Genomic DNA, 24,544 nt, shown 5'->3' on the forward strand with positions numbered 1-24,544 from the left:
ACACATGCAAGATCAGCACATCTCAGGTCCAAATCCCCTAGTGCCAGACAATCTGCAGTGTGGTTGCATTTGTGCTTGCACTCACCTCTGAACACTATGTGGAGCCTACGGCCGTGTTCCCACCAAAATACACTGAAGTTCCATAGGAAGTATATACCTATTTAAAAGTCTGTTTGAAAGACTAGAGTCTCAAACCACTTGAGCGTACCTGCTCAAGCAAAACACTGAAAACAAGACACGTGCCTTCCTAGTCAGGATAGGGTTGTACCAGTTTGTCCTCAAATGCAGAAAAGACAGATGTCCCTGAATGCATAGCACTGACAGTCTGTATAAAATGGAGATAATTTCAAAAAATCATAAGGCTCCTTGGCATGATAATAATTCATAAAAGGTTTAGATGGCTTTGTTGCTTTGTCTTTGTATGTTTTTGGCTTATAAAGTTCACAATCTGGCTGCACAACTGAGAAGAAACAAGAGAATGCTACAATACAGCCCTTTTGCACCACTCCAGAAGTGTTGAGGAACGTTTAACTGGAAGTAAATATACCCTATGCAGCTACACTGTCAGCTTATGGATAACTATGGAGAGGGAGATGTGTGATTGAGCATAAAGCTCTGGAATTTTTTAAAGATATATTTGTGTATGCATTCGTTACTAGGGATTTTGTTGTTGTTGTTGTTGAAGGATTTCATACCTCCATTCCTTCAATTACATATATACAGCCTTGACTCATTTTATTTCAGGGTCTTTTTTCACACCCCTACCAAAATGAAAGGGCCTCTAAATGGATGTAAATGTAATTTGCTACCATAAAAAAAGTCCAGTTGCTAAGCACAATAACAACTTTTATTTGCCCAATAAAATCCAGAAGCCATGCTGCATCACAGGAGAGCCACAGAGAAACAAAGCAGAGACAGAGTCTGTTTTTAACATCCACTGACATTAATCTGGACCAGTTAAAATACATTACGTATTACCATATGATTATTGTAGAGTCTCTCTTCAACACAAATCTAAGCTTGCTTGTAATCTTTAACTGTGTACATGTTATTTTAGTAATTTTTACAGTATAAATTCATATTTAACAACCTGGCTTTATAATGTTTGGTTAGCAATAACGAGATCAACCCTACAATAGCTATATTTTTTAGTACTGACTTATAGCATCCAAGCAAACTTCCTCCTGAAATAGCTTTCCTCACAGGAATTTATACACTGAAATTTCATAATAACAACAGGACTACCTTAATGTTTGACAGATAAATTTTCAGCCAGGGATACTGATGCACTGAGATTTCTCAGTATAAAAGAAGGACACAAGATACAGGAATCACGACTGCCCCCTCTATACCATACAATAACTTAAGTTGGAAGGTACCTCTGGCAGCCAGCTGGTCTAGCTCCCTGAACACAGCAGAGCCAACTTCAACATTAAATCCAGCTCCAAAGTTAGATCAGGTTGCTCGGGGTCTTGTCCATTCCAGCACTGACCATCTCCAACGATGGAGAAGCCACAGCCTCTCCAGGCACCTGTTTCAGTGTTTGACTACCCTCATTGTAAAGAGCTCTTTTCTAATATCGTCAGATGGCAAACGTCAACCTAATGACTGTCAGAAAGAGTAACTCACTCTACTTCTGGTGGATTAGCAAACTGAATTGACTCATGTTGCATTATAACAATGCCAAATCCACAGCAAGGAAAGTGGCAGGAGCTCACAGTCAGAAGCAGAGGGTAGGAAAGTGTGAGCTGCAGCATCTCCTCTTGGCATCAGCAACCTGTCGGATGGGCTCAACCAAGTCATCTGCCTGCCTGCATCTTCTCAAGCTCTGTACATGCCCTCTGTGAGTAGGGACTGCCACTGACACACGTTGGTTCACTCTTTCCCTACCAATTGCTGTGCATCCTTGTTCCCATGTTGCCATCTCCTCTGCAGTGGTTCAAGCCTTTGTTCATTCACATGCTACAAAACAAACAGCGGACCAAGCTCCTCTTTCAGTGACATCCAGCTTACAGCGTTTGTGCAACTGCATCCTGATCTCCTGATGGCGCTATACGGTAAGAAGGTATTTAAAATGAATCATTGGTTATAATAACCATTTTTCTTAAACTGTAGTTGACATCATTTAATTGTAGGTCCTCGTACAAAATAACAGATGAATAAACATACAAGTTCTGCAACTTAGTAATTAGACAGGCCCTTCTAACAGGGACTTCTTTTTCCTTTTATATTCTGGAACTCAAATTGCATCTCCCATTTTCCCATGAATGTCTTCACTGACTGGCTCACAAAAGCATCTGTCCTCATATGTTCCTGTCTAGGAAGTTCTTCCAAGTTTATACAGTTGCCAAGAAATAATGTCTTGGAAAGTCATGTCCTCTACTTGAAATTCTCCCTCTTAAAAATTCTTCTGCCCCATTTGATTTCATAATATCTGATTTAGATTTTAAATGGTCATGAAGACGTGCATTCTTCAGCCTAAGTTTATCTGGAACTCATCATCATTTGATCAGTGGCTTGAAACAATTTTTTAATGACCGGAGAGTCAACAAGCCAAATTTACATCTGAGGTAAGTGGGTGCAGCTTCAAGTAAGTCATGAGAAGTTTGAGGCAGACCTTCACACAGAAAATAAAATATTAGATTTGCAGCCCTGAACATTCTTTTTGCAGGCTGAGCATAAACGAAGAGTTTAAACATTTTTAATATGTTAATGATTCTTCCCCCAGCTACAAGGAGAACAAGTGGCAAACTGCTTTGAAGCTGAATGTTAGTGTGAGATTTTCAACCCTCCTGTAGAGCTAAAAGGGTTGTACCCATACCTAATACACAGAAGCCAGCTTGTTCCTGAGCATCAGAAGAGTAGTCAAGAAGGCAGTACAAAAATAAACAAGCAGTCCTTCACCTGACCTCCACCTTGGAGTTTTGAACTCAGATTGCTACTAAAATAGGCATATTCTAACCTTGCATCCTAAAAAAAAAAAAAAAAAAAAAAGACACGCTCTGAAGTTTTCACATGCTTTTTTTCCGTGTAACCTGATATTTTCACCTGTCCTCAACAAACTCTGCTGTCTGTTGTTGACAATTGGGCTAGTTACTAGACTGACAATTTTCTGACCAGTGCATTTCAGAGCTAACAGTCTTTTTTTTCTCATGAATGTTTTTACTGTGAGGCCATAATATTGATGTTCTGGGTGTTATCCACTTAAAGGTTTATATGGATGAAAGCTTATAAATGCAGGTCATTGTGGTGCTCATGCCTTTCTTTCCCCAGCAACAACAAATAGTCATTAACTCGGTTTTCTTTTCCCATTTAGAACTCAAGTTTTTTCATTTCCATTACGAGTTTGTCTATCTTTTCCTTTTTTGATATGAGGCTCTTTTTATCTGTTAAGTACATTTTAATGATTCCACGGAAGAGAAATCCATCTCTTTCACAATCCATTTGAATAACAATATAGTTTCACTTGCATATTACTGCAACACCCAAATTGCACCTTAGAAATAGAAATAAAATAAACAGCAACCTATCAAATCCATATTTTAAAATAAATAAAAATAAAAATAAAAATAAACTGGTCTTTAATACCACAAGTTACTCATTCCCTTTCTACAGTCAGACTTTTAAACGAGTTTCCTCATTGTAAGCTTACTTCAGCATGCTATCAAGACAGTAACTTTGTACTTAATGGTTTATATTGACCCAGATTACATTTCACTTATCAGAACTTTAAAGCATTTTGTGGATGCTGTCCTTTTTCATCATATCTGTAGTACTCTTAAGAAAAGATTTCATTATAAGGAAAAAATAAAGTCAAAAATGTATTTAACGTTGGTAAGTACTATACTCTCACATCATTTAAAGTATTCAAGTAGTTAAAAAGAAGCATATGAATAGTCAAAGACCTCATACATTTTATGTTGCCCTCATAATAAACACAAATACATTTTAGTTCTGATTCATCATTGGCCACAAACAAAACATGAACAAACAAAGCTACTCTCCAGATAGTATAAATAGGCATAGCAACTTAAGTGTTGGTTGAGCAATGATGATTTACACCATCTGTGCTTACAGCCCATTACAAGTTGATTTCAATACAAGTACACCAGCCTACAGACAAGTGACTAGCAGTGAGTAAGAGCTAAAAGAAAGAAGGTGAGGGGGTGTTTATTGTGACAATTAACTTAATTTCTGGAATGTGTTTGTGATTTTTTTTAATGTATCACTTTTTTGTTGTTTTTCTTTAAATATTTTCTCTTTAGATATACAGAAAAGTGAGAAATGTTACTAGTTTAGTTTCTCAGTTGCTGTAGATTTGTCCGAACTTGCTGTTTTTTGAGAACAGTATTTCATTATTCTGTTTCCTGATGACAACATGTTATTATGCTCCTTTTCTGTAAATAATATTTATTATGATCTCCGATTTCAAATGACTTCTCAAAACTTAATCTTGTTGTTTCACGCAGAAGTGGCTTAACCATCAAAATAGCCACCTTTTTTCTTTTTAAGATGATTAGGATTTATCAAAAGCCCGTAAGCTTTATAAAGCCCATCCAGAGCATCAGAAATTATTATTACTTCTTCTTTGGTCTTTTCTCATTGTCTTCTGTTATCTGTCTCACTTACAGCCTTTTTGTGTGTGTGTGTGTCTCTATTTGCAAGCTAAGCCAACAAACTTTTGTGCAGGTGCTTAATTTTACCAAACGTGCCTGGCGCTCAGGTAAGTAAAGAAAGTTACTATTTCTTTTGAGAGATGGAAGAGAGGAGAGGGAGGAGGATGAGTTAGTGGTTAGATTTGGAATTTAAGAGAACTTGGTTCAGGTCTCTGATCTGCAACCAGTTTGCTATACTACCTTAAATGAGTTACTTTATCTCAGTAACTCATTCTTATATCCATAAAACATAGTATGATGATACTCCTCTGTCCTACGAAAGACTTACAAAAATAAAGGGTACTCAGAAACTATAGAGACAGGGATCATGTAAATTCCTATTGAGTAATGGATAGAGGATTTATGAAGTAAGGAGACACAAGGAAGCAGACAGCTGATGCTCTCCTTCCTTTTTCTCTGTACTTTCTGCTGCTCCGGTTCCTGTAATTCTCCCTTTCTCTTCCACTGCTCCAAATCGCCCACTCCTGTCCTACAGAGAACAAGAATATTGCTCCATCTTGTCCTGCATTCCTCCCAGCTCAAAAACACATATCTGCATTGAACCTAGACCTCTCCACTTGCATACTAACCCCAGCTTGTTACTAACCCCTGCTATAAATCTGGCAGTCCTGGAGAAGCTATGGGGAAGTAGAGGTATGAAAACTACCTGTGGTGACAGGGTAGTGAGGCTATTCTTATTTAAGCCTTTTCCAGAGGGGTACAGCTTCCCAAGGTCTGATGCACACATGGAAGGGAAGAATGGGGAGATACTGGTTGTTCTCAACTCACTATTTTCCCCTGAGCATTGCTACTCTGCACCCTACGTCTCTGATGCCCATGTTTCTCACACTACTCAAATTCTTCCTTTCTAGACTGCGCTCTGTGATCTCCCACTGATCTCCATCTGCAAACTTTTCTCTCTCTTCTTCTCTTGCCCTACCCTCAGTCCTACATCTTCCATTCCTACCAGTTTACAAATCCTCACGTTCCCATTGCTGCTCTCCCACAACCCTGCACTTCTCCGGCTGCTGTACTCTGCTCTCTATGACCAACAAAGCTAGTAGTATCTAAAAATGCTATGAATATTTCAATGTGGGTATCTCGGCAAACCTGCTATTTTTAAATATCCTGAAGAGCTGTCGGTAGCAGTTGTGTCTGGTACAGCAGTCTGCTCTGAAAGTAGATTAGGCCAGAGTACCCAGTGCCCCTGAAGCTGTCCATGAAAAGGTCACCACCTCACTTCCCATCTGCTGATTTGGGTTTCCCCTAATCCATTTCAGGCAAAACAAACCAGTTCAGCTGACATCTACTATTTAAACTGCTTAAGCTACTTGGGTTGACTTTGGCCAAAACAAGTTTGGGAGGGATGGCATGAGCAGCTTGCAGGTAGGTAGGAGATGTGGTAACCTTTGGCAGAAGACAGCCGTGATGGCAACCGGGAGCTGTCTGGGAACAGTAACCTCTTCAGCAACCCTGCTTCAGCCCATGGAGGAAGTGAGCACCCGCAAGGGGATTTTAAAGCATGGTAAATTCTGTGCTTTAAGTTCAGTTCTCACTTATTTCGCAAGAGGTTCCTCTGGCAAACCACTCCTTTCCACTGCACAGAAAACATGATGACGTTACTCAGGCTGTCATTCATCCTTCCCCTGTTTAATCACTGCTAACTGATTAACCAAGTGAAGTGCCACAAAATCTATTAGCTGGAAAAGGAACAAAAAGCTATGCTAGCTTTTATGAATAAATAGAAACCTTTGTAAACAAGGCTCATAACGTCCAGCTCTTGAAAGTAGCCATCTATTCCCCCTCCCTGGCCCTCCAGCAATAGGGGCAGTGAGGGGTGACACACTTACAGCCGCTCCTGCCAGAAGCAGGACATGAACTGGTAGGACATGGGGGAATGTCAAAGTTTGAGTGCTGTTGCGTAGCTTGCTGGATAGCCAGCATAATGTCTTTTGCCCTTGTTTTACCCCATGTAGACACTTCAGGTCTTCTTATCTCATGAGCTTGATAAGGAGGTACAAGAAAAGGACACTAACATTAACTCTTTCAGTACCACTTTGCCAAAAAGGGGCAGTGAGCGCTGGGGCCAAAAAAATCCATTGCCAGAAATGTGGCAAAATACATTTCATAGAATCGATGGACCTTTGAAAACCTGGGGAGGGAAGGTCAGCAGCCAGGGAGACCGGCAAAGCCGGGCTTTCCCTCTCCCAGATGGTTCAGGTGTTTACCAGACTAAGGCCCATCTCTCTCCCTGGTTTGCACCTGCAGTCCAGATTGTTTTCAGGAGCCTGCTGCGCAAGTGGTAAGGAGGAACAAAAGGCTTTCAAGAAGAAAAAAAGTTAAGCTGGAGTTGGACTCTGACACACAAAACAATTACTGCTCCTTCACGAGTGACCACCTGCCAGCTGAGGCATGTGAGCTGCCAACACGTGCATGCTCTGCTCATTGCAAACAGGAGGTAAAGGATGCAGCCACTAATCTCAGTGAAGCAAGGTCAGATGCTACCGTGTTTTGAGTCCTCCAGACTCCTCGCGTTCGCGTCTTCAGGTTAGCAACAAACTTGTACCGTTTCACCCTGCAGTGCTCTCCCAGATCAGACTCTCAGCTTAAGCTCAGCAGAAAATAAAATGTTATTCTTACTAACAACTTCAACCTGAAGGAGTTAATTGTGATAGCACTGTGATTTAGTCGTGCTTTTTATTACATTAGGGAAAAAAAATATCCTAACTCTACATTGAAAAGCTTTAATTTGCTGCCCTAGACGTTTCTGTATAGATCCTTTCTTTCAGCTAAAATAAAAATATTCCAAAAAAATCACAAGTATTTTTTATTCTTACAGTTTTACAGTGAGGAAACTTTTTCAGTCTCCCAGTTAAAAAAAAAAAAAAGAACAGTTATGTAAGGTGTTACCAAGTTGAGACAACAAAATGGAAGAGAGAATTGAGATGTCTTTCCGCCTCAACACGTGCCCCTCTCCACTGCTCCCCACTTCTCTTTGTGAGGATAACCGTGCTGGAACTATTTGTTCCTGCACTTCTCTGGTCTGAATAAGCTGGGGCACTGGCTGTCACCTCGAGTTTCTCTGGCATGCTCTCTGATCCCCTTCATCGAAATGGGTCAGTTCTAGCTCTGTTAACCAGCAGTTAACTGGGCAGACTTTCAATACTGTGGGCACTTCAGGGGTTTGCAAAAGGGCCACTGGTTAATTGAGACAAAAAGGCTAAACCGCTGTTCAGCTACTACAAGATAGACAGGTGCAAATAGTGAACATACTGACATAAATTGCTTTACCACAATTTCTTCACTGCTTTTGATCTTTCTTTTGTCACTGTCTCATGCAGACTGGGCTTCTCTTAGGACTTCTCTCGCCCCCCGCATGCTCTGCACTCCTTTGCAGAGGACCTGACTGTTCAATATGAGTGCCAACAAGGCTTTCTTATGAGAGACAACTCACAACTCCTTAGCACCAGGCCCTATGTCAAGGTGGTTCTTGGTCAATTTTGCCAGGACAGAGCCCACCACCACATAATTTGTTCAGAGTTGCCTGCTTCCTGAATCACCAACCACACAAACCATTTTATCGTGGCTGATAGCCGTGCGCCTTTCCCAAGGCACTTCGTTTGAAGAGACAGCCACCAAGAGCGTAAGGACCCATGCGGTTTATCCTCTTTCTCATGCCGTCTTCCAAGGGTTTGTGGCACAGGGATTCGAAAGCCAGCAGAGGTGACTGATGGAGTTTGAATTCTGCTGTGTAAGATGTCCTGCGTACCCAGCAGCGCTGGCAGGCTCTCCTTAGTGACGATGCCTCTGAGGGAGAAAGAGGGCTGCAGAATATTCTGGTCTACCTGGAAGAGGGATGCGTAAGACAGACAGGACCCATCAAACCCCTGAAGGATGTACCTTGCTAGTTAACATTGTTACTAGCCAGAACAGATACATGATAATATATTTCTGTGTATCTGTTTAGACTTAACTTTCACATTGCTGAGGTTACTGGTTTAGATGTGGGTTTTTATTTTTTTTTTTATTTAGCAAGGTTATTTAAAGGGTGAAGGCCCTCAACGGTGCCATGTAGCCAACAGGGTGCTCGACACACGTGAAGCCACGCTACCGCGGGAGGATTTGACACCTGAACACTGCAATGGTTCCGCATCATACCCCACAGCGACACTTTTTGAAAGGTAAGGCCAATATTTATGGAGCCCCCTGAGTGCCCGCTGTGGTACTGAAGCCCTTCAGCTGCTGGCACCGAGCACCGAGGGCCCGACGACGGGCTGAGGGCACGGCGGCCGCTGAGGGACAGGGCTCGCCACGGCGTCGCGCTGCACCACATGCCCGGCGAGGCCCACGGCGACGGGCCCGCCTCGGGCCTCGATGCGGGGACGGGCGCAGGCCCCGACGCCGGGGGCGGAGGGGGACGCTGAAGCAGGACGGCCCTGGCGGAGATAAGACCAGAGAAGCGACGGCCAGAGGCGCGCAGCGGAGGCAGGGCAGGCGGGCGGAGCTGCCTCCCCAGCCGGGAGAGGGGCGGGGAAGGGCGGTGGCGGCGGCTCGGTTGAATCGCTGCGCGGCCCCGGCTCCTCCCAGGGGCCGGCCCGGCGGCTCCAGCGGGAGGCCGGGGGCAGCGGACGCGTGTCCCCCCCGGTGACAGCATGGTGAAGCGTGAGCAGCCCCACCCTCCGCCACCGCCTCCTGCTGCCGGGGCTGCGCGGCGGCGGCTGCCTCCGTCTCCCCGCAGGGATCCTCTCTCCCCGCTCCTCCTCTCTCTCCTTCTCCCTCTCCCCCCACCTTCAACCCCCGGGCTGAGTTCATTCACTGGGATTGGTTTCAAATGACGCCATCGCTTTATTTTTACACCAATGACCTCATCCCAGCAGCTTGAAGTTTACTGACCAGCAAAACTCTTTTCTCTCGCTCGCTCCCCTCCTTGTGTCTTGCCTGCTCTGCCCGTTCGTTTGTAATCGTTTGGGTCCTTCTGCGAACCGAAGGCTTTAAAAAAACCCAACGCATCACACACACGAAAAAAACAACCCCCAAAACTTTCTCCCCCCTCCCGAGCTCTTCAGTGTCCCCCCTCCCCCTCGTCACTGTCCCCTTTTAATTTTCTCAAGCCATCTTGGGGGGGGGGGAGGAGGGAAGAAGAAGGAGAGGGGGAAAAAAAAGCAGCTCCAAATGTTTTCTTTCTCCTCTCCCCTTCCACCTTCACGCTTCCCCCTCTTAAAAAAGAGCCGAATAGAGTTTTTCTGTTTTTTTTTTTTCTTTAATTGCTGTTGGTTTTGTTTTTTTTTTTTTTTTTAATTGAAGAAGTAAAAAGAGGAGCTTTCCCAGCGGCTGGAAGGAAGGAAAGTTGTTTCAGGCGGCAGCGGCGAGGCTGGTGACAACAAAGTTATCGCTGCCGAGGGGACAGACAGACAGACACGGGGTGAAACAGTAAGTGCCGGGAGGAGAATAGGGACCCCTCGCCCGGGGCCGCCCCGAGGAAGCCAGCCGGGGAGGGGGGCGAGGGGCGCGGGGGGGAGCCATGGCGGGGCCGGGCTGGGCCGGGCAGGGCTGGGCGGGGAAGAGGAGGGAGGTGAGGGAGAGGCGGGCGGCCTCCTTCCCTCCCTCCTCCCTCCCTCATGCCCTTCCCCGCCACCCCCTCACCTCCGGAGGAGAGCGCCCGCAGCGGACAGGTCGCTGCCCGGGCCCGGGCAGGCTCCGGCCGCCTCCGCAGGTGGTAAGGAACGGGGCTCGGGGGGAGGTGGTACGGTACGGTACCGTACCGGCACCGGCACCGGCGGGCCGCCCCGCGCTCCCCCTACCTGCTGCGGGGCGGCCGGCAGCCTGCTGCCCGCCGCGGCTCCTGCCTCCTCGTCCCTTCGTCTCTCACCTCCCGGTAGCCACCTGCCTCTCCTCGTAAAGGCGGAGGGAAAGCCGGGCGCCTGTTGCGCGGGGAAGGGGAGGCAGCTCGCCGCTGGAAGGGATGAGCGAGAGACCGCTGACTTCTTGTGCTTGCCCTGAAGCCGTCTGCAGGGATGTTTGGGGAGGCTGTCGATAAGCTTCGGCGTGCGCGTCTGCGTTTCTAAACTTAGTGCTGGCTCCGAATAGGCTTTCCACTGCTTAAAAAATGGTCGAGGATGCTTTAAAGGCCCCAAAGGGCTCCCGAAGAAATGTTGAAGTTCTGCCTTCAACTTGGAAAACGTTTAAATTTGAGGCTGTTGACAAAATGGAGGGCTGCCGTGGAGTCCAGGGGTGAAGCAAATTGCAAATTGTTAACCTGGTTTTGCGCTCGCGTAAACTTATAACTCTGTGGCTGGTGCCAGGACGCAGCCTGACAAATACCCTCTCCTGACTTTATTTTTTTTTCCCCCTAGAAGCGGCGGGGATGAGGAGTTGAGCGCACATCAGTGCGTGCAGAACAAGGTGTATGGGATGTGCCTATTGCAAAGCCTGGCCAATGGTAGGATTTTTCAGCAGCCAAAAAGCATTTGGTTAGATGTCAGATGGGAAGCTGTTTTTTTAGAACAGAAAAGCCAGGAGAATTTATCTTCTTTTATTGTCGTTTCAGCTGGTTGAAACAGAAAATCGATCTTTTGATTTTCCTTCAAGTCAAGGGTGTAGTCATAGCGGGCTGTATAGTCTGACCTATGACTAACTTTTTTTTGTTCAAACATTTGGTGTATACCCAGCAAAATAAATAGGTCTGTGCTCGTTTTGAAAGCTAAAAGCAGACTGAAGTGTTTCTCCTTGTAAGGATGTGTGTTGGGGTTCCTAAAAGAAAAAAAAAAAAACAACTAAAACCCCAAAATGATTTTGTAATCCTTGCTTTAAGATTTATGCTATTCCTGGCAGCCTGTGGTTTGGTAGATACAGAGTTTACGAAGTCACAACTGACCAAACAGGAGTTGGTTTAGACTCTTGTGTTTTGAGGGAAGGTGGAAAAATAGTAAGTCTTAATTTCTTTTTATGGTGTTCATCCCACTGCCCATTGGAGATTGAAACATTCATCACAGTTGTTTATGTCGGTTGTCTGGGGGTTTTTATTTGAATGTGGAGCAAGTATGCAATGGGGAGAGTGTGTACAAGTATTTTTAGCTTTAATTTTTCATGACAAAAGATACAAAGAATAGTGATATTCAAAAGTAAATCTGCATTTACTGAGTATGCTTACTAATATTTTTAGGAAGGAATCTATAAAAAAAAAAAGCCTGAGGTGTAGTAAATTCTGGTCATTATGCTTGGTTAATACAATAGCGCTTCAGTATATCTTAATATACAATTTCAAAGTCTCTTTTTAAATGAACAAATAAGTAAAAGCAGCAAGGGTGGTGCCAGTTCCTGTGCTAATTAGGGGTGGTACCTGCAAAATGCTGTACAGTAATATATGTGCAAAGGTCCAGAAAGCCCAACCAAGCATTTAAAAACACAACACGTTGTATAAAGATACATAAATACGTTCCTGCTCCAGTAGCTCTGGTTTTGTGAGCAGCTACAATGGAACAAAAACACACCGAGAGAGCTTCTGGAGAAGAAACTGAGCTCAGTTTATCTTAGTTTCTGTGAAATGCGCACTCTTCTTTCAGCAAAGGCATCTAGCCTGGCAAGGATGTTTGCTTTTAGCTAGAATAGCTTCAACTGTCCATAGGAACGGTATCAGCAGAAGCTGTGCAGGAATGTGTTAAATGGATTTCGCTAGGAGCTCTGCCGCCCAAGCCAGTGCCGGCTCCTCTGGGGTCCACGCCAGCCCGCAGCCTGTGGGAGGAGCTGCAGTTGTATCTGCCATGTGCCTGTGTACCTTCCTTGGCAAAATGACTCTGCCCTGGGAGTCCCCTGTCTCTGTCTTTGCAGCCAGCAGCTGGAGATGGGGCGAATGAAGTCGTACGGAGTTACTGGAGACTGGGTGGCAGGATGGGTCAGCTGCTCTTCTGCCTTGAAGATAAGCGATTCATGTAGGCCGTAAGAAGCCCTTGGAGGGCAAATTCAGGCTCTCTTCTAGACCTTCGTAAGAAATGCTGCATAGGCAAATAAGCCGTTGATTTCTGTTACTTGAATTGGTCTTCAAGTGAGTTCTGCTCCCATGCATTATACAGTAAGAGCTGCATGCAGGGCAAGGGCCTTGCGTGGTCACCTGTCTTTTCAAAGTTCAATGCCTTAATCTCCAGACCTATGCAGGAATAGTCACTGTTTTCCAAGAAATACGGTAAGTACAGTTGGAGCATTTTTTTCCCTAAAGAAAAAGGAGGCAGGGTGATAGTTTTCACTTTATAGTATATCTGTTGAATTTTTTAGGACTTTTTTTTTTTCTTTCCTGTAAGAGCAGTCAGGGAAGCATCATGGATATTCTTCAAGTGCTGACAATCCTTAATAGCCAGATGCGTAGAGTAGTTACTGTCAAAGGATGAGGTGTGGGAGGATTGGCAGATCCCTTCCTTTTTCACTTCTGTTTCACCCCTAGGAAGAAACCTGGGTTTGGCCTGCGAATCCTGTGAATCTGCCTCTACAGATTTGTTGTTATGCCGATCAAATGACTAAACATTTCTTGCAATCTTGTAGCATTTTGTCCATAGTTGTGTAATGGTACATCCGTGACTGATTATTTTAGAAGAATTATCAAGAAGCTGGTTTTCTGGGTAATAGGGATGTAGCCGTGTCCCTAATGTGTTGAATGGTACATTCACTTTCCCTACAATTCCTTAGGGATTGCGTCCAGATTTAGCGTAGTGACGTGAAAGGTTTCTGTAGAATATTTTAAATACCGGTAACTACATATCATATCAGTATCGGTAATAGTTCTCTGATTTATTTGGTGTCCCCCTTCATAAATAAAGGGTAATGCAGCATTCTTTAGGGCTCTCGATTGCGTATGTGGCCTCTACTTTCTGGATGAATCAAAAGCCATAGGTGATGGGTGGCCTGGTGATGTCTGCCTGGACTAAAGGCAGCGATAACTGAAGACCAGGAGTCATTCACGTGAAAGCAAAGTGAACATTGTAACTTCAGGCTACTTCCTAGTCTTCACTTGGGGGACCATATCCTCAGGGTTTTCTGTATCACTAGTATAATAGTATCACCGCCCTTATGCCAAAGCTAATTGAGATGAAACTGGCTCTGGAGGAAGGCTAGAGGCTGAGATGCCCCGTGCTACTGCAGTGTTGCTGCTGGCTGAAGACGGCCATGGGAACAGGGAAGTTCATGTCACCACTTCTCTTCTTTGCCAGACCTGATCTTTAGGTTGGTGTTAGCTTGGTAGCTCCAAATGAGAAATCTCCATTACAGTTATTCTGTAACTTCCCATAACACCCAAAGGAAGCACAAAATACGCACTAATGGTAAAGTTTGGCATCTTAACTTCTGGGTTTTCATAGTTTTAATCGGAGCAGTTCTCGGTTTGCTTATGGAGAGGGCCTATTGGCAGCTAGCATGGTCTCCAGGGGAGATGATGTTGGCCACCAGTGAATCTGTTCCTCAGCGATGAAAGAAAATTTGCACCTAGGGTGTGTGTATGGAGGACGAGAGGGAAGATGGGCTTGAGTTCAAGGGCTTGTGTTTCCTTTTGCTGTGCTATGTGGTCTGCTGCTGAGCCAAGGCTGACCTACTCGGAGTTGGCTCTGGGAAGGCTATCAGCTTTCCACATTGTGTCCCTACGAAATGCTCCAGGAGCTGAAAAAAAACCCCCAAATTAACAATTGGGCAGGCTAGGAAAGAAGGGAAAGAGTGTTGCCTCAGTGACAGGAGGTTTCCTGTGGGGCTGCGGGGATGCAGAATGATCTCTTCTGCCACGGACCTTCCTGAGCTCCCATGCTGCTGCTTTTCTGCGCTTGCACTGTCCGAAGTGGTAATGTTTGTGCCGTGTGAATATGCAAAAGAAATGCTGCAACAAGGTCCTTCTTTGTGAGGAAGTCAGTTATCTCTGCTCTTTCTTGGTCACAATATGAGCTATACACCGCCAGTAACTTACGCAGCTTCTCTTTAGTGTGTTCTTGGAACTAATATTGCCCTGTGTAGTACAAGTTTTCATCCTGTTTCTCAGAAACTAGGATCAGTTCCTTTTGTGGACCTCCTCGGGTAAATCTGCATTTTCATTTGGTTTCAAGCTTAAGTTATAAACTTCTGTCAGTTGTTTAGCAAATAACGATACACAAGTGGAGGTGTGCAGAGGCTTTCGTTAGTTGAGAATAAACGTAATTTTTTTTTCTTCCATAAGATCTTTTTACATGCTATCCAGAGTGAGAGTCTGCTAAAATAGTATGTAAATTTTTCTTCATAAAATCATAACTGTGTTCCATTACATTAATTTGGTAGAAAACTATGACACATGGTTTCTAATATTGTGACTAAAACAGTGTTACCCGTTTTCATTGTGCTTCACTTGGTTTTGCTTTACTATTATAATCTATGAATTGAGTCTGTTTGTTGACTAAATGATAGATCAGTGGCTTGTGCAAATACTCTCTTTTTAGACATCCTTGCCTGGTTATGTAATGTTTTTTATATTACTGAAGGCGTTGTGGGAGGCAAAAAGATGGGTCTGAGTATGTAATGTAGCAACATTGGAATGAGAACTTTACAGAGAGCATAAAATGAGGACAACAGAGACTAATTGTATGAAATTCCTTTTATGCACACGTTCTTGAGTTTGAATAACTAGTATGTATTCAGCCTGCTGGATTAGAAGGCTTTGGCTCTGCATGTGTAGCATAGATGTTGCTCTCAAAATAGGAGAGCAACTCTCCCTCCCCTGGCACTATTCTGGATAAAATTGATTCAGTACTGTGTTTTCTCCTACTGAACCCTAGTAAAGCACGTTTGAAGGCTGAGTAATTCATAGTGTTAGGGAAACAAACACCACACTTTTAATAACCCAAGTGGTGTTTTTGCTTCCTGATTGCTAGGTGTAAGAATCATTCACCCCAAACTGTAAAGACTCAAATCCCATGTCAGGACATGGGTTTCTACCTGCAAGATGGTGCTTGCAGGGGAGTGACTTTCTCAATAGTGCATATTTCACTAAGTTTATATAGTCTCTTAAGCGTGGAATCCATGAATCTTCTAAACACCGTCTTCCAAATACACGTGAAGAGTCTGAACTACACTTCAGAGGGCTTCTCTCAACATGCCATCCTGCCACTGAAACAAGGCTTAAATTCAAAGGTGGGTTGTAAGCACCAAGAACATATTTGCCTATAGAACCGGCATGAGATTACTTTCCAGTCATTGTATTAATGCTGTCTGGAATAAGTATAGCACCTATTGTCTATACAACTCTCACAAGTATTTCGTTACAGGTGGGAACCTGCTTAGGTGTAGGGATTTCATACCTTCTTTCCTTAAAAATTATGCTTTGGACTCTGTTTTCTCTTGCTTTCCAGCTCTGCTGTCCCTGACAGCTTCATGGGAGTCTGTTTGAACTCTGGAAAACTGGGACGGAAGAGAGCTGGACAGGGAAGAAACTTTGTGTTATATGTCTCTCTTCTAACGCCATCATACTTAAAGTGCCTTTCTAAAATAATTTAGGTAGAGACCTCTTACTGGGAACACTTGGGGAGCAAACAGAATGAACTTCATCTTGGTTTCAACAAAGATTCATAAAGCTTTGCCAGTTTTTAAGCAAGGGCAAAGAATATTCCAGCAAAATATGTACAGCAGTAATCTTAGCGCATTGGGTTGACACGTTGTTAGGTCCAGATAAGTCTGAAAGTACGCACTAGATTGAATCCAGATTAGCAGAAGGCAAATGCTGTCACCACTTCAGTAGGGCTCCCTCTGCCTGTCCCAAGACCCTGGCTGCAAGGCAGAGATGCTCCAAACTGAGGACAGGCTGTGAAAATCTCTCTTCCTGTAGTCCATTTGGAGTTCTGCATTAGTGTCTAGTCTCTTCTCATAGCAACAGGACCCAATACCTTCTTCCCCTTTCTGCAGGGCTAAACCCAGGTCATTTCACTTTCCTAAAAGCTCTGAAGCTTTGCACAGGGAGTGCTTTGAGGCCTTGCTGAAGAGAGGTAATCGACAGTGACTGGTCTATATGTTTGTAGTCCCATGTCTCGGGAAGACATGTCAGCTGAAGGCAAACAGGCACCATCCTTTTGAGGTCTGGTAAACTGCATGTTCTTCTAGCTAGTAGGAGACTTATTTAGGGCATACTTAGACAAACTCATAAAGCTGTTTGTACTTGTACTTTTCTCTGCTACCATGTTTGTTTCTCACTTTGTACTTTTCTCTGCTGCCATGTTTGTTTCTCACTATCTCCCTTTTTCGTTTTGGTTTGGTTTTTCTTGCATGTAACTTTTCATCTGAATATGTATAATGAATATTTTTCCTGGTCTCGGTGGAGAGTGTCAGTGGAGTGAGCTCTCCTGTCCAGCTGGTGAAAATCCCTGACTTCTCATGGTTGACACGTTGTGAGCATGCTGTCACCTTCTCAGTCCTCCATTCTGCTTGTTAGGTGATCCGTGTTTGGATACCATCCAGCTGACAAAGCCTCTTTCCTCCCTGTGGCTCACTTAGCCTGTCTGCTGTGATGTCCAGGTGGACCTATTTGAAGATGCCTGAAAAATCTGTTCATCCAGCCCAGATGTGATTGTATGAGTAGCCCATTTGTTGCCTATTTCCTCTCAAAATATTGCTGAAAGAAAGTTAACTCCTTCAAGCATAAAATGGGTGAAAACCAACAGTAATACAAGTGCAGATCTCTCAGGTATGAGTCAGGACAGCAAAAGAAAGTGTCGAAATACTAACTAATACTATCATTGCATGTTTTGCCAAGATACTCCTTCCATGAAGAGACCCACATCTTTCTGCCCTCTCAGATTTATAGGACTTGAATATTTTTTCTCCAATTGGGGCTTGTATGACTTGCCAACTCTCCTACAGGTGTGACCTGTTCGGAACGAGGAAACGTGTAGTGTCTTTTTCCCCTGCTGCCTCGTGTATGGTTAGACCTATAGAAAACTGTGGAGGAAGCTCAGGCATGCTGTTCCTCTGACAGCCTTCTGCAAATACAAGCTATTAATGACCACTGCCTTTCATGGGCAAAACCAGTACTGGCAATTCCTTGGTGCACTTTATTTAATGGCGTAACAAGCAAGCACATTAGCTATTTTTATTCAAACGCCCAGACAGAAGCCAGTATGGCAAAGTGGCTATGAAATGTCTGCATAGCTAAGTGAAAATACAGCTGCTGTTTAAAACAAAATCTTTTTCTCTTAGTTACAGGATTTTGAGAGGGTTCAACCAAAGATCATCTAATCTTTTTAATTGAGCTGTGGTGAGGATTTTCAAGATTTTGCATTAAAATAGGCAGAATGTTCTTTTCAGTCGCTGACTTTGTCTACTGTTTCACTCGACAATAAGGAGGTAATGCAATAGGGGAGGTGAGTGGGTGGGGAAGGAGGGACTGGTTCAGGTTAAAGGTTCAGGTCTTGTCCTTTCAGGAAGCTTTGTGACTGCCTGTTCTTACATGCTGCTTAGTGGTAGGCACACAAAAAAAGCTGAGTACAGTGACGCTGTTAGCAAATGCTAGCTTAGAGAGATGCAGTGTTCGTTTTGGGAATTTTTAAAGGCTGCCAAGTCCTTCGATGGTGGTTTTTCCTCTTTTTTTTTTTTTTTCTTTTCTCCACGCTTTTCCTTGAAGAGACTGTCTACTTTGGCAGAAAAATGGCTTTCATGCTTGATGAATAATTAAAAAAAAAAATTCAAGACCATGTTGATGATTTAAGTCTTCAAATATTTTAAAGGCAAGAATTTATGTTATGGATTAATTTGGGAGGGATGTTGAGCATTAATTTTTTTTATGTGTATGTGCTCAGTAAATAGTTATACCTCAGTATTGACACGTGTGGTCTCCAGTTCAATTTTGGTTAGGGAAAAAAAAAAAAGAAAGAAAACATAACTTTAAGCATAAGATAAATGTTAGACGCCTTAAGGAAAAAAAATATTACTTAATGTTATGCTTTCCCTGACCTGGAACCTGCCTGATACTGGAGTAGATATCCAGTAGATATATCTTTGCTTGACTAAATTATAAAGTAAACTTACAAAAATCTTCTTGTTATATCCACCAAAGTGAGGCATTTCTACTGAGTGCTTAATATTTGGCCCAACTGGTGATATAGCTTTCCAATACAGTCAAGCATTATTCTTACTTAGCTATTTATCACTTGTTTACCCGTTTTTTCCGTTTATGTTGGCAAAGTGAGAATCTACAAGCGTGACTTCCTCCTTTGAAGGTCTCTCACATGTCAATTATTATACATCAAAGCACAGCTGGAGAAGTCTACCTGTTGGTAGCAAATAGCATTACTTTTTTTGGACAGGACGAGTGGGGTGGGCGTCAAGTAGATCAGCTGCTTTGGGACATAATGAAGGTAAAGTAAGTAAACCACCAACATAAACCCACATCTTTCAGCTTCTCCACCAGGATTTCTTGAATTCAGAATTCTGGAGAATTACTTCTGATTTATGTTTAAATGGTTAACTTGAAATGCAGTACTATTTTCTGATGTCTGTGGACAGATCTGTGACCCTTCTGGTTTTACTCAAAATGTGGTTAAATTGCACTACAGTGGAAAAATATTCAGGCTTATCACTTTCTGGAGCTGAAGTTTCGGTATGTCCAGTTTAAAAAGTTGTGTGGTATTAGGGTCAACTTTTGTCATTGTGAAAATCCTAGAAAAGGGAGACGTGCATAAGGAACAGAACTGGAGAGAGAGAAAAATCAGGGGATAATGGAAAAGAAGAGGTATTTGATCAGATGGAAAAATACACCATATGGGCTAAATAAAGGGGGGAAAAGAGAAGAAAGTAGAGTCAACAGAGATGAAAAATATTTTTTAAAAGGAAGAAAGAAGTTCTGTGTTCGTTGCACGTGACAATGAGCCTTTTGAATCACAGAAAACGTAGTTCTAATGTGACAACAGGATAGGATCGTTCCACTTTGGCTGGTAATACTAAGCTTGTAGTAGTAGATAACAAAAGAGTTATTTTCTCTGTGTATGATCAAAAGCCATTTGACAGGCTGTCTAAATGAAATCTAACAACAAGTTATAGGAAGTACAGGGAAATGTGTAGCTTCCAGTGGGTTCATAGTAGTAAATACTGTTTGTGCACCTAGAAAATATCTTCTAAAGATTGTTAAACACTGATGAGTTGTGCATTTTGTCTTTCTGAGTCTCTGCTTTGGTTTATAATTCATCTAACTGAAGATACATATTAAAAACTAGAAATGCTGGATTAGAATATATGACAGCTGTTGGGAGAATAATATTGCATGGGTTTGTGTACTTGGTCTTTATGGCTAGGCATTTGTAAATATTTAAGAACGAGTTAGTTTCAAAACCTTGCACTATAGACCATGTCTTCATACTGGAAATTTGTAAGGTTCAGAGACTTACAGCACGCTCCCGAGTCCACGTAAAGACATGTCTTTCAATGCAACTGAGACGGTGGGGAGGAGTGGGGAAAATTATCTGTCTCAACACTCTTGTTGTGAGTTGCTAATTTTCTTAATGCTATTAGTAATATATTGTTGGCTTTTTTTGAACTGGGTATGCATGTAGCTATTCTAGATGGAAGAGAAGCTTTTATCTCTTAAAAAAAAAAAAAAAAGGTTGGCAAATTTTGTGTTTACTTCTAGAACGTGTCCAGTTCAAGAGACTGATGTCCTCTAACAAAGTTGCAGGTACAAATGTACCAGCTTCCCCAGGCCCCTGCTGTTTGTCTGCTAGCATTTTTGGGTCATGTTATGTGCTGCTACTGGTGTGAGTGCTTCGTAAGCGCATCTAGTCAGTGCCATAAGGAGCTTTAACCTAAATACCCAAAGCAGAAGAACAGTCTAAAGGCTATTGACAAAGTGTCTTTTTCCAGCTGTGCTAGTAGAAAAAGTTACTGAGTCCAGCTGCTTGACACAGTCCCTTTGCCTCCAGCTGCTGCCCTGAGTCGTCTGCTTGGAGTAGTTTTTACGACTGTTCATAATTCACTTGAGGCCAAGTCAGTGAATGAACTCACAAGTAGCCTGTTCTGCTGTTTGAGCTAACCTGTTTGTGTTTTGTTTGAAGCAGACCAGAAATCCGTCATACTGTTTGCTCCATAGGCTCTAGGCAGTTGTTCGCTCCATGCCAAACTTTAAATTACCTGCCTTTTTGGTACATAGACAAGCTTTAGAAGTAAAATACTGTGTAGACCATCCTCTCCTTTCTTCTACCCAGCTTGCTATTACTCTTGTTGACCAAAAGAAATAGTTTCAGCAGCAGTAAAAGTGAAATGGGAGAACGTTAGCATGGATCCACTGAAATTGGTGGAGCTCTCTCAAGTTAGTGCAGCGTAGCATACATTTCTATGGCAGGTAACACAAAACACCCAGAGTTACCGTGATTCTTTTCTTGTCTTCCCAGCCACGTCATTGCAAATTCACTCTTAGTGGCTCTCAGGATTTCACAGTGAGCCGGAGCCAAGAACCAGAAATTGCTGAAAATTGTTTGGATGTGGTTTATTTATGTGTTTGTTTATTCTACTTGCTTGTACAGTTTGTTTGTGACTGATTTAGCTCTTTGAGTCAGCTCACTGAATTAACATGAGCTGGCATAAGGGACATGGTTGCTCTCTGCTAGCCCTGACTTAGCTGGTTTTAAGCTGCCATGGAGTGTACCCCCTCAGTCTGCCCTCTCGGTTGGGTGTGTGTCTGTGTATGAGGCTCCGAAACAGCAGTTCTTGGAGCAGCCAAAGGTATGATGTGCCTCTGGTTCACATGTCTGCTTGTTGAGGGGGTAGGAATGGGCTTAGTGGTTTACTAGCCAGGCGTGCTCCAGCAAAAGAATTTCCTCTTGTTCCAGAGACCTGTCTTTTGCCCTTGTTTGGGGGTTTCCCATGCGCTTGGCCCACAAGCCAAGACGTGAGTTGGAGTTACCTGTGTCCTGCAGTGCAGGTAAGCCCATTGCAGCCCATGGCAGTCTGAAGGGAATTGTTGAAAGTTGGAGGAATCCCTTTCCAAGCTTGTCTTCTGCAAAGGCAGCAAGAAGCGTATTCATTGCATGGATTTGCCCACTGGAAACTAAGGCTGGAACCGTCGATTCAAGTTGCATTCTAGTTGGGTTGGGTTGGCTTGGCTGCTCGGAGCTCCAAGAGCTTTGTGCTCCATTGGAAACTCTTGCTTGTCTGCTACCTGACAAGTTCAGAACTTGAGTTCTGTGAGGGTGCTTTTCCTTTAAAACAATGGCAGGACATATGTATGTATATATATGTATGTATATATATGTGTGTATATGTGTGTGTATGTATGTGGTTTTATATACATACACCCACATACAAGCTATATATATACATGCAAACACATACATGGGTATATATGCATGCACATTCTGTCCAGAGCAGCTTATATCTTACAAAACTTTCACTCAAAGTGAGTTCTCATTGTTTTATATGATAAGCAATTAATTAGCCAGAAACACCAAACAGCCTTGCAGATAAAGCTTCTTAGGTTGTGTCTAGGTATAATGAATTGAGATCAGGATACATGGTCTTCATGGAACACTTAGTATGTAGTTTTAGTGGTTATAGTTATCTGGAGTAGGCAGATAAATTTTGTCCATTCAGTAGCTTATGATGAATCTGTTTGAATATGCTTGTGATTTCTGATTGTTACTTGGTCTTTCAAAGGAAATTGAAATGAAAGCCTACTCCCTTTTTACTAAAAACTTGAAAGCATTTCTTTTATATCATATTTGTTTGGTAAAGTGGTAAATCTCTGTTCTCCCTTGAGAATGAATGGCTAGATTTTTTTCCTTTTCACCTCGTATTAATTTAAATGGTACCAATGTCTTCAGAGTCATCGTACAGAACTCTCATTTTCCTCCCTTGTTAATGGCTTGTGTCATCTCTACCTGCAGCTCTGGAGAAGGTGTTGATTAAACCTAGAACTCAATTTAGTACTCCCATTCCTCTTCAGCAGGTGCTTCTGACTTCTTTTTAATATTAACATTGTATTTTTTTATATACTTTCAATCTCAAAATCATTTGGGGTTTTTGAGCGTTCTTTACATTTACTTTGAGTAATAGTATGATGATATACCAGGTTCATCGTCTTGGGGTCCTGCCTAGAGTAGCAAAGTTCTGCTGGTTCAGCTCGAGCTCTGCAGAGCTCCTGTTGCCGCATGGCTGCTTGCATTGCTGTAATGCAGTGGCGTGCACACTGGAAAAGATGGTGTTGCAGAAGATCATGTATAGGGCAGATAGGAATCCAGAGCATCCTACTGATAAAACTGCTGTCCCTACAGCATGTCGATACTAGTCTTGTCCTTGGTGGCATTTTGGCAACTGAGGGCTTTTGTCATTCAGGGAAAAGACTTTTTTTAAATTTTTTTTTCTTTTTCCAGACTGCGCAAACAGTTTTGCTGACTTGCATCAAATTTGCACGTGGATTTGTACAAACAAGTCAACTGAAGTAGCCTTCTGTCAACACAGCTCTGCTCTTCAGACAGGTGCAAAGCTAAAGAATTAACCTAAAAAGTAGTTAATTTCCCATAACTTCATCCAATATTGTTTCTATCGACATAGGCTTCAATTTGGCTTTTTTCTTTACCGTTCCTCCAAGTTTTTTTATCTCCTCAGTGATGGGGAATGGTGTGTGCCTATAGTTGTAAATAATATATTTTTGTTATAATTCAGATTCTTTGGAACTTTTTGTTACAGATTACAAAATTGACTTTCTAGTAAGTCTGCATAAAGGTCCTTCAAACAATTGAGTTGACATGCTCAAAGTTACCTGGGCAAATATAACGGTGGGTTTGGGTCAGATGGAGAGGAGTAGTTCTGTGTCCTCCCCCGTTTCTTGCCTTATGCTCCTTTATGCCCATATCAGGTCTTCCAAAGCTTCTGTGTGGCTACTTTTAAACCAGTTTTTCTAGTACTGAAGTTTACTGATTTTTTTTTTTTTTTCTTTTTCTTCTTTCTGTCACCTATAGCATGTTTTACAAACACTTTGTACTTATGCTGGAATATCTTGCTTTAACGAGCATTACATATTTCTATTATCTGCTCAGCCCTTAGATTCTTTAATTCCCTCATAAATCTTGAGGACATGGTGACTTAGTGTTAGTTAATCAATTTTTTTTTTCTTTTCTTCTTTTGGCATGTCAGTCCTGACATGTAGATCATCATAGTAGATCTACATAAGTAGATCATCATAGTCTACATAGTAGATCGTCATAGTCTATCTTGGACTTATCTTTTGCCAGCATCCTGTGGAGAGGCTCTTACAAAGAAACCTGTTTTTGGTCTCTCAGCTATTATTATCTGGTTGCTCGTATCAAACTTAATTGCACCCTTCTATTTTTGTGCACCAGCTCTTACAATTTTTCTTATTGTTTTGATACATTTTCCGATCTTATACTCTTTGCTCTTCTAAAGCTCCCTCCCGCCCCAATCTGCTGTCACTTACTCTGCTTTCTGTTTCTTTACCCAGGCTTGGATTCACATTTTTCTGGGATATGCTCATTTGGCCCATGTAACCTCAGAAAAATGTTACCATTTAAACATAATGACTCTTTTCTTCCCTGGCTTCCTGTTCCCTTTCCTTGTGAAGTGGTATGTATACCTTCCGCAACTTTCAGACTCAGCTGGGAGCTAAACATGCAGCTTTTAATTTCCTCTCTCATCTTGAACAGAGGCTCTTCTGGACCAGCAGTGTCTTAATCCCCATTTCTGAAACATAACAGCGTGGTACTAGTTTTGGTAGAATTCCTTCCATGAGTGTGGTGAACTCGGTTGTATTATGGCCACTGTCATTTAGCGGTGAGCTAATGCAAACAGTAAACTGGCTTTGTGACATAGTACTAAGATCACTCTGGTGAGGAGCAGGGGAAAAGCTTAGTTTCTTATTTCCAGGTAAAGAACAAACACGGAATGAAAAATGTTCCTTG

The 24,544-nt window shown here is 42.7% G+C and overlaps 1 protein-coding gene across 1 annotated transcript in view; it reads left to right on the plus strand.

Annotated features, from left to right (window-relative positions):
* Positions 1 to 9,607: 9,607 nt before the first annotated feature.
* DUSP16 (dual specificity phosphatase 16) overlaps positions 9,608 to 24,544 on the plus strand; it is a 68,890-nt gene continuing 53,953 nt past the window's right edge. Inside the window, 1 exon segment of the mRNA XM_068401439.1 lies at positions 9,608 to 10,085. The gene's annotated coding sequence lies outside the window, so the exon portion shown is untranslated.

The sequence above is a fragment of the Nyctibius grandis genome, chromosome 5, assembly GCF_013368605.1.
Source record: "Nyctibius grandis isolate bNycGra1 chromosome 5, bNycGra1.pri, whole genome shotgun sequence".
Lineage (NCBI taxonomy): Eukaryota > Metazoa > Chordata > Aves > Nyctibiiformes > Nyctibiidae > Nyctibius > Nyctibius grandis.